The sequence below is a fragment of the Varanus komodoensis genome, unplaced genomic scaffold (assembly GCF_004798865.1).
Source record: "Varanus komodoensis strain SLA01 unplaced genomic scaffold, ASM479886v1 scaffold27, whole genome shotgun sequence".
Lineage (NCBI taxonomy): Eukaryota > Metazoa > Chordata > Lepidosauria > Squamata > Varanidae > Varanus > Varanus komodoensis.
This window is the reverse complement of record NW_025335701.1, coordinates 14,165,239-14,175,578: the sequence shown is the minus strand read 5'-3', so window position 1 is coordinate 14,175,578 and position 10,340 is coordinate 14,165,239. Positions and strand designations below refer to the sequence as shown.

Here is a 10,340-nt window from a genome sequence, read left to right as displayed (position 1 = left end):
AGATCCCCTAATGGCTTTCCTTCTCAATTGACAGCTTACCATTGTCCATTGGACAAACCATCACAAGCAGCCTGTGCTCCATAGCTTATTCCCAGGGTTGGTTGTCAAGTCATGCAAACTCAATCAATGAATATGCTTGTTCGGAAGGAAGGGAGTATAATAAACTGATTAATGTCCATGTGCAAATCATTTCCAAGTAACCTAGTTTCTCCAAGTCAGGAGATCATAGCAGGGAGACACAAATGTTTCTACAAGTTGATGTGCAGTCGTTATACCTACTTTACACTGGTGGGCACATTTGTCTCTTGACTTTGATCCTCACCACAGAATGCTTCATATTTGTTTAAGTTTTTATATGCCATCTAATACCTGAGTCTCTGGATGGCTTACCTAAGGGGAAGATGCATTGATGTCATGAAGTCAAATTCATGAACTGATTTGACAAATGGATTTTGTTGTGATGGAGTGATATGATGTAATTTTCACTGTAGTCACTGGCAGATGCATATGAATGTGTGTCCAAGCCCTAACATTTTATGAGTTAAACCCAACTACTTGGATCTTACTGAAATCACTGTAAACAATGAAAACATTGTAAATTACTGATTGCAGTGGGATTTGAGTATGACTAACTTGTTCTGGTTCCAATGCTGTATCTATTCTGAACATTATTTTTAACAGTACCTGAGAGTTTGTGTAAGACACATGGTGCATTTTATTATGCATGCTTAAAGAAAAGGAGATGGCTGATAGAGATACAGAATTAAGAAATCTGTGTCAAAGGTTTGAGTGGGCATGCTGGTCCTTGAGCAATGGGTTGCCTTCATCAGCTCAATACACTAGTATTATGTGTAGTACCGAGATAACTCCTTTCATCTAACTGCTACTGGATAGCATGGTCCAGTAAAATTGAATATGTGCCATGGATTTCAGTGTGAAAGCAAAAACTCCCATCAAAAACTCGACCAAAATGCATTTTATTTTATCTGAATCATGTCCTATTTTGTGCATCCAAATCTCAGTTGCTAATGCTCTTGTGTTGCTTCCCAATCAAGCATGACTTGGGAAAGAGCCTTTTCTCCAAACAAGTTTGCTGTTCATGAAGCCATTAAGGACCATGAAAAAAAGATGTCAAATTAATGTGGAGCAATCCTTAGTAGGTGAACTTCATGCTGTGCTGAAGGGAAATCTATCACTAATAAAGGATAACTGCAATAGGGCATAAATCCATCGTGCTTTCCAAACACATGAAAAAAGCCTTAGGTTTCTAAATAACAAAATCAAAAGTGTTCTGTAATACCACTTAGAAAGGAAGTGGTACTTAAAACATGAATTAAAGGGACCTAACTTACAGGGGACCCACACATGTCTTAATCGTGAATAATTTTATATACTGCTTATTTTATTTTATATTTTATATAAGATGGTGATGCTAAGTTAACAGGAGAAACTAAGAAATCTAATTTCCTAATTCACAGATCAAAGGGAGTCATGTGTTATGGCTGATCTCATTAGAAAGGGAACTTTGGGTCATGTCTACCATCCATTCCTGTAGTGTAGGGACTACAGATACTTTTAAAAGGAATGGCACCAAATTTAATCATCAATATACACAATGCATAACACAGCATATAAAGCTAAGGGAATCTCAGCGCCTTACCTAACTCGTGTGCGCAGTTGTATGAAATCTGCATTTCCACAGAGGTATTAAAAAGACAAAGTAGGCATGAAATTCAACAACCAGAAAATTCAAATCAATTAAATGTGTAATACAGTTTATAAGCTGAAGTGTGAGCTCTATTTATAATTATTTTTAGATTTGTTTAAGGGCGTAGCACTCCCAAGATAGTGTAGATAATAAAACAGTAAAAAAAAATCATAAGAAATTACAAATAAGGCCAGCTGCTTAAAAATGTAATGAAGGAAAGGCTAACGAGAATAAGTGGGCATTCAGAGCTTTCCTCTGAAGGAAAAGTGCAAGGAGGCCTATGACAAACTGTCAAGGTAAACTGAAATTCAACATGCAGAAGTTAAGCACCCATGCTATTTAGATGTTAAATTCCCTACAGTTATCATTTAAACTCATAAATCATCAGCTAAAGCCAAAACAAGGGTACAGCAAAGGGAGCTAAATCACCGATGGTAACTCTTTACAATCATAAAGTTGGGAGCTAAATCCCAGGAAGGAAATTCTACAGAACTTTACAGCTTGTAGCTATATCTCACTAGATGCCTAGGAGCCAAATCTCAAGAAAGCCTGCGGAAACTTCTTATCATGTGACCACAGTTGGAAAAGGACCACACCTGTGGACCTTTCTGGTCACTATATCTAAACATTCCAATGGAGTCAAGCTCAGGGAACCAAGGTTCAATTTGGATGCCAGGAAGTACTTCCTGACCGTTAGGACCTTGAGGGTATGGAATGGGCTTCCATGGGAGGTGCTTGAAGCCCCATTAGTGAGGGTGCCCCAGGATTGGCTGGACATGAACATGGTAGGCATGTCATGAGCGGAGCTGGCTAGAGCCGGCAGTCAGACTAGAGGGCCAGGGAGGCCCTTTCTGACTCGCTGTTTCTATGTTTCTAAAGAAGGATATTGCAGAGCTGGAAAGGGTACAGAAAAGGCAACCAAAGTAACCAAGGGATGTATAAGGAAAGGTTAAGTCAGGCTCAAGTTCATAATGACCATAAGCAGAGATCAGCTCATAAAATGTGGGTTTCCTGCATCTACATGGGTCTTTCATGCCCCGAGAAAGTGTTCCTGAGACTCTAGGGAACTTGTGCAATGTCATTCTGTATGGCTGAGGGGCTACACTTGTGGGAGGCTGCTTTTGTTTTTTGTATGGGGAGACACCTGCACAACAGCAGTATCTTCTGCTCAGGTTCTTTGACTCATCCAGACCAAGGCTATTTAAGATAAACATTAATTTGTGATCATTCCTAAAAGGCTCCAACTTTAGCACACAGTTGTCAGTGTTGCATTTAGGTTTGCAGCCATGGAACTCCTCAATTTCAGTTAGATTTATTAAAACTTTCCAAAGCCTATTATCTTACCCATCCATGGAGCTTACATTTAATACACCTGTCTTTATGTAAGTAAAGACAGTTCACTCTTAAGTCATAATACTGAGATACTGCTGAGCTACGCCACAATATAGTCTTACAGCTTTACCTTGCAACAGGCAATAGAAGGCATGTCATTATGTCCTTTTGTAATATCCTGATGAGTTCACTTGCAATTAACCTAACTTGCCCTCAAGCACATGCAAGAACAATGACACTGATTTTGATTTTTCTTCCATGACAGTGCTTTGCTGCAGGAAGTCTGTTTTTAACCTTTCATTAAAAACCTTATTTTGACAAAATAAATGGGGGTGGTGATCCATCAGAAAACGGAGAGGTATTTTTCAGTGCTTCCTCCTCCCAGCTGCAGGCTCCCGTGCCCCCCAGACTGATCTGCATAGCTCAAGGACCCTTCAGAATGCTATGAGAGGTGGCATGGAAGGAGGAGAATCACCAGAAACTGACCCTTCTCTCAAGGATGTCTTCCATCATTGGAGGGACACCTTCAGATACCATGTTGTGATTGACATGCTGGGCTGCAATCCGAGTGCTCCGAGTGAATACATCATAAATAAAAGCACAACAGGTAATGCAGAGGCCCACTAGAGGAGGACGTGGTAACAGGATGAGGAAATGCAAAAGGTCTAACACCCTTTCGGTCAACCTTCCCCAAGCTGGTGCCCTTCAGGTGTCCTTTTCTGCATGTCAGCCCTGGGCAGTGTGGCCAGTGGTCAGGAATCCTGAGACCTGTGATCCAAGACATCTGGAGGGCTGTTCAAGGTCATCTCAGAAGCAGACTACAGTTTGCCTGAATTTTGCAAAACAGCTGTTGACTGAGTATTTCCAGATCCATATTATGCCATCGTTTTGCAAACAGGAGGGGTTCCTGTGGAGAACTCTCCAGCCACTCGGCCTGTATAAATAATGAGGCGCTTATACAGATTTGCCAAAGAGTGCAAACAGTTGGTTTGCAAATTGCTTATTCTCTCTTGTCTATTAAGAAGATTCAGCGTTCACTTAACAGACGGTTGCTTGGGGAGAAAGGGAGTTCTCTCATTCCCACTTCGTAGAGCTCAAAAGGTTTTTCTGTCAGAGGTGCTATTCCAAAAGAGGTGTAGGGAGCACAACACACCGTAAATTAATGTCAAAGATTTCCCTGTGCACCATCAAAAGACAAGAGTCTGTCAACCTCCTTCTTTCCCAGCTTTCATGAGTTGACCTGTAGCATTCTCTCCATTTCTTGGTCTCCTTCTCCCTCTTATTTTCATAGCATTGAAAACTTTACCCCATCTGGGGCTTTCCATCCCTTTTCAGAGAGGCTGAAAAGCAGCTGCCTTTGGAAGTTATTGTTAGTACGCAAAGCTACTGGGCCCCACTGCTGTGAACAACAGTTCCACTTCAATCTGCCACTCACCTGGAACCAGGCATAAGGATTCTTTGACTTAAAGGGAGAAAGAATTAGGTTTGAGAACAAAAGGAACTGCATTAGGTACACAGGACACAGGCCCATATTTTTTGACACAGTGACAGATTTCCTTTGGAAACAGCACCTTCTAGAAAGAAAGAAACAAACGTGAAGTGACAGTCATAATATCAAAGCTTCTGGAGACAAAAGGAGATGCTGGCATGCTTTGGTGGCATCCACAAGATATTTAAGTGCACTGAGATTTCTCCTTTAATGCAGTTCTTCTAATGCTTTTGGTTGTTGATCATCCAGACATATTCAAGCAATGTCCAAATCGAAGTGGGGCATTTCTAAAGTGCCCCAAATCCAGTTGTTACTTTCCAGTGACTGTCAACGGAGGGATGAAGATCGTGCTTTCCAAACCGGGATTCATACCAGAGTCCAGCAGGTCTGCCTCTCAATTGGTTTTAGCTGAACTGAGCTCAAAGCAATTGAGCCCAATTCCAAATTGCCATGCTAAGATCCACATTGAATTACACACCCCTATTCAGAACTGCAACTATTGACCAGTCTCAGAGCTTCCAGACTGTACTAGCCCTCTGAGGATGCAGCAAGCTTTGGAGGTAGAAAAGATTTTTTTCTGTCAGAGCTTAACAAGAGGACATTCAGCCCTACTTCAAAGCCTATCTGATTCCTGGTGTGAAAAAACAGATGTGTAAAGAGATCTGTCTTGCTATTTCCACCCTTGCCTTCATGGCTGAAGCACAAAAATGTTCAGCCAGAAGTGATAAACTCACTTGTGGTGAAAGGTGCCACTTGTTCTATTTCTCTGACCCATGCGCATGTATTCTGGCTGGAAAACGTTCTTGGGATGCAAAAGCCTCATAGCCTTGGAACTAGCCTGACAGATTAACCTCTGTTGACCGTACCCCCGGAGCCATGAAATTCCTTGCATGTCCATGGGTCATGCTCCACAACATAGTGATGGACTCATCCCTTGCCAGCATGGTCCTTTTGCCTGGGGAATATGGGAGTTGTAGTCCAGCCTATCTTGAGGGTATCTGGGTTGGAGAAGGATGATGCACGGCTCTAAGAAACTGAAACAAAGACAGAAAAATCAGTATACGTGGGAAGCCTGTCTAAGAAATAACTTTTTCACAGCTGCGTGCAAATCACCTGCTGCTCAAATTTAACAAAGACCTCTGGCAAACAAAAGAAAATGTCCTTCCTCTGTCAGCTGTGGAGCCGCCACTCATCAGTTTCTTCTCACAATAAACTTTCATGCCACCTTAAAACAGGCTGACTCTGCAAGAAACACCGCCCTGCATGTTTGTTCTTGGTTGTTGTTGTTGTTTAAATAACATGCTACGCTGAACGGCAATACAGTCCAAGCTGTGATCCAGCACATCAGGAGGGCAATACACTGTTGGGTCACAGCTCCCATCATCTCCCAGCTATAGAAGTCATGGTCCAACACGTCTGGAGGGCACGAGGTTGGAAAAGGCTCCTGCACTGGATCCCAGAGCAAATGCAAAGCAAACTTTGAATCTAAGCCGTAACCTGGGTGCTTGTTGGTTTTTCATGCAAGAAATAAAGAAACTTTACAGATAAGAGCTAAGGCAGATCAAGGCAGGGGATGGTGACATTCAATCCTTACATCGAACATCAAGACGTTTTATTTAGGAGGATTTATGCTTCATTTGATTTATTACCGACATCAATTCAGAATCGCGTACATCGCCCGGAGAGCTTTGGCTGTGGGGGCCATTCCTAGTGAGTGAGTGAGTGAGTGAATGAAATTTGCTCTCAGGATCCTTTTAACAAATACTTTTTAAAAGGCAACATGCATCCACAGCTGTGGGTGTTTTGCAAAGCAAGCGCTCTGCCATGGAGCTTCACTGCTTCCTGTAAGTGGATATTTTGCAAATGGGATAAGCAATAGGCAACATGCTAGAAAAAAAGAAAGAAATACTGAGGAGTGTTTTAAGTTACTATAATAAAAACACCCATCCAGCAAATGGCTCATGATCTTGGGGAACGGGTGGGGTTGGGAGCCATCTGTACAACCCTGAAGGACTGGCTTTGACATGTAGGAGGGTCAGTTCCACTCCCAGGTCTGAGGTTTCCCATCCCTGTTACAGACCTACAAACAATTACGGAAGTTCAACTTCACACACACCCCACCCCCACCCTGAAATATAAGTAGATGGATCCCTTGAAATAATATGGATGCTCATAATTAGGACCCCATGTTTGGAAGCTTGACTGAGAGAAAGAGCAGAATTTGTTATATGCTACCAGGCAAGTTCCAAATATGAGGTGGATGGCCTCCATAAAGGAAGCCGCAGCCTTGAATTTACAAGAGCTGAGCAGGGCATTTTGGGGGGCTTTCATTCAGAGGGTCACTGCGAGTTGGAGGCGACTTGATGGCATGTGATTTGGTGGCACCGCTTCTGCTACAGCTATCCCATGAGCCATAAACATAAGGACAAGCAGAGCCCTGGCAGCTTGTCAAAGCACAGAGTACAGCCTCTTGGCTGGTTGTGGCACCTACAGCCTTCTCAGAGGATAAAGACCAACTTGTTTTCCAAAGGTTGCCCAGTCCGAGATGCTGACCTTTTTCAAAAATCTGCTAGCCTGTTAGCACTGACTTTCTGTTGCTGTTCTTTTGCACTAATGTCACCCTGAACGAATTTGTATTTTTCCTTTGTACATTGTACGAAGCATTCTGCGGAAAGGCTAAGCAATTCATAAATGTTTTAATTAAATAAATGAAGGCCACATTGTCTGTGCTTAACTCCCTTTTACAAATATCTGTAAGACTTAAAATTAGCTAGGCTCCAGTCCAACAGAACGTCTGCAAAGTAACCAGGGTGGTGAAAGTAAGTCTTTTGCAAACACTGACTCCCACTGATTAGTTTTTGGTGAGAAGAGGAAATATGTCTATGGGGCTTTGAATCTTGCCCTGCTTCCTGAACATCAGGTGAGCAGAGTTGATGGTATAGGGATTAGAAGCGCTGGGCCTGGACTGGGAAGATCCAGGGTCTGGTCACCACTCAGCCATGAGGTTCACTGGCTGATAGAAACAAACAAAAAGAAAAGCAAGTGCACACCTCATTCCCCATTTTGGCAGGAGCATGTCCACACCCTTGCCTCTATGATCCAGGGATGGCCTGGAAGGCTGCACTGGAGGAAGGGACTCAGCACATGGAAGGGAGCTGGCTTTCAGACAGAGGTTCAACCCCAGCGTGGTTTTCCCAAGCAAGGCTGGGGAAAACTCCTGTCTCCCGTCAGCACAGATCAAGATAAGGCCTTCCGGATGTTTTGGACTCCAGCTCCCATCAGCCTTCACCACCATAGCCAAGCCCCATGAGGGATGGTGGGATCTGTAGTGCAGGCACCACACTGGGGGAGATCTGGTGCAGACAGTGTAGGGAGATAGGGATTCCCGTCGTCTTATTCTCCCTTGCTGTTCCTGCAGTCAGTGTCAAATCCTGATTTCAGCAGGCCTTTCCCTTGACTGGTTCGTGACTGCTGAGCCTCCAGCTCAGTACACAGACCCACTTCAGCCATTCCTATAAGTACCGTACTTCAGCAAAGCAGCACGATGGAGTGATCCATCCCTGTCCCGTTGATGCGGCCCTCACAAGCAATGCGGCAGAACAAATGAATAGAATTCTAAACATTATTGCATCGATAGCAAATCAGGCGTCACCAAAGACATCTTTGCAGGTTCTGCCCCACTGGAAAATTCTTTGTTTATTACTAAATTCATTGGACAGGACCTGCCAGTTCATACAGCCCATGGAAAAAGTATATACAGAAATGGAAGGCAAAGGGGTACTATTCCGCTCCACTGCAGTGCCCTTGCTAATGAACTTCAGGTTTACACTGCTGGATGGGTTCTGCTCCAAAGAACTTTAACTAGGGTGCTGTAATGTGACAACAGCACTTGAGAAGCTCTCTGTGCCCTGTTTGCGCTGCTACTCGAGAACGACGGGCAGACAAATAAGCTTATGCTCGAGGACTTTAATTAAAAAATATCCGGTTTCATATTATCTTTGAAGGGAGCAATATTTTTCATTCGGCTTTAACACATTACGTTGCCCTCCCCCTTGTGGTTTCAAAATGTACCAATTAAATACTAATGTAAACACTTGTTTTTAAAAAAGTATGAGTTATGGAATGTCAGATTTCGAAATGCTGCAGCTTTGAACGGCCTGCTCCTTAATGCCTCCTACATAAAGTCAGAGGTTTTGGTGACAACATGAGGGAACTTGCAGACCTCTACATGTTTTTGGAGCTCTGCTCCCATCAGCCCCAGCTTGCATGGTCAGTGGCCAGGTATGATGGGAAGCGTAGCCAACAATGCCTAGAAGGACACAGGTCCCCCGCCTCTGTTTTAGTGGCATCATTTTAAATGCAGCATTTGGATTCAAGAAACCTTGTTCTGGAACTCTGCGAAGGAACCACAGTGTCCCATTAACAGATGCAGGGCAGTAAACATGGGGAATGGCTTGGTCCTTCAGGGTCCTCTCAGTCAAGAAGGGACTGCTACAGCGGTGAACTGTGTTATTCTAGAAGTCCTCCAATGTGTTCTTGCCCTCTGTTCTCTCAACTTAGTACACTTCTCCTCTAATAGTTGTAAAGCAAGGATGGGCAACGTCTTTTGGCCAGACTGAACTCTTCCCTGGGCCAGATTAGGCTCATCACTGTTAAATATCACTGAAAATAGAGAAGACGATTTGCTCTTGGGAGTGAAGAAGGCAGTTGCTCTTGGTGTGCATTCCCAGTGTCTTCTGACTAGGACTTGGAGGAGCAGGAGCAGGAGGAGGCCTCAAATGTGGGCCAATTCTGGGCATTGGGATGGAAGAAGCGGAGGTGCTTATCTCAAGGCCAGACTCCCCAGGTTCTCAAGCAGCCTCTGAGAATGACCACGATGTACAGTAATTGGGAGGGGGCTTGGAGCAGCCGACTTTCTCAGAGACAGATGAGACAGGTAAGGTTCTTGACCTCATGATACAATGTCAGCCAAAGAGGGCAGCCCAGTTAAAGGATCAGTGTACAGGGAAGAGCCGTGGTCATTTCCAAAAGGTCCAAACATACTCATATGGAGAGTTCCTAGACGTAAATACTAGACTGGGTTCAACAAACTGCTCTGTGCATGTAATTTTGGGTGGTTTTGCTTCTGGAAAATACTTTGCTCAATTGAGAATGGCTTCGTATGTGCAGAGGGAAGAAACACGACACTCGCATAGTTGCACAAAGAGCTTTAGTGTTCTGCTCCCAACAGAGCAGCCATTGGTCATGCTGGCTGGGAACGATGGGAGCTGCAGTCCAGCACGGGTGGCGTACACCAGGTTGTGGAAGGCAGCGGTTGTTCTCCATTGATGTTTTTGCAGGCTGGAAAAGAAAGTTATTTTTCTGTTATAGAATGAGAGTTCACAAGCAGCAAGGAAAGCAGATACTTGTGCCAGGAATCAATGCTTGTGAATAAACTGCTGTTTAACGATAAAATGGATGCTGCTATAGGGAATCACAGTTTGCAAATAAAATTAGGGCTTAATGAGAGCTGTCACAAAAAAAAAGGAACCAAATGTCGGGAATACGAGCATGCAACCTCCCCAGCTCCTTTTATCTTGCCTTGTTCCATTGCTTTGTGTTAGACGTGGAATGTCATGGTTTTAGGATGCTCAGACCACCATGGACCGCTTAGTCATGCTTGGGGTGGGGGGCGTCCTTTGGTATCAGTGGATCCCCTCAGACGGTGTGTATGTCTAGACACAACCTATCTGCATATGTGCATATTTGCATTTAGCTGAATTTCAGAGCATTGGCTGTCTTCCTATAGCAACTGCATTTGCTGTCCTGTTA

The 10,340-nt window shown here is 43.7% G+C and overlaps 1 long non-coding RNA gene across 1 annotated transcript in view; it reads right to left on the bottom strand.

The window, feature by feature from the left end:
- Positions 1-10,340, bottom strand: part of LOC123025368 — a 156,073-nt gene that overhangs the window by 82,612 nt on the left and 63,121 nt on the right. The gene's annotated exons all lie outside the window — the stretch shown is intronic.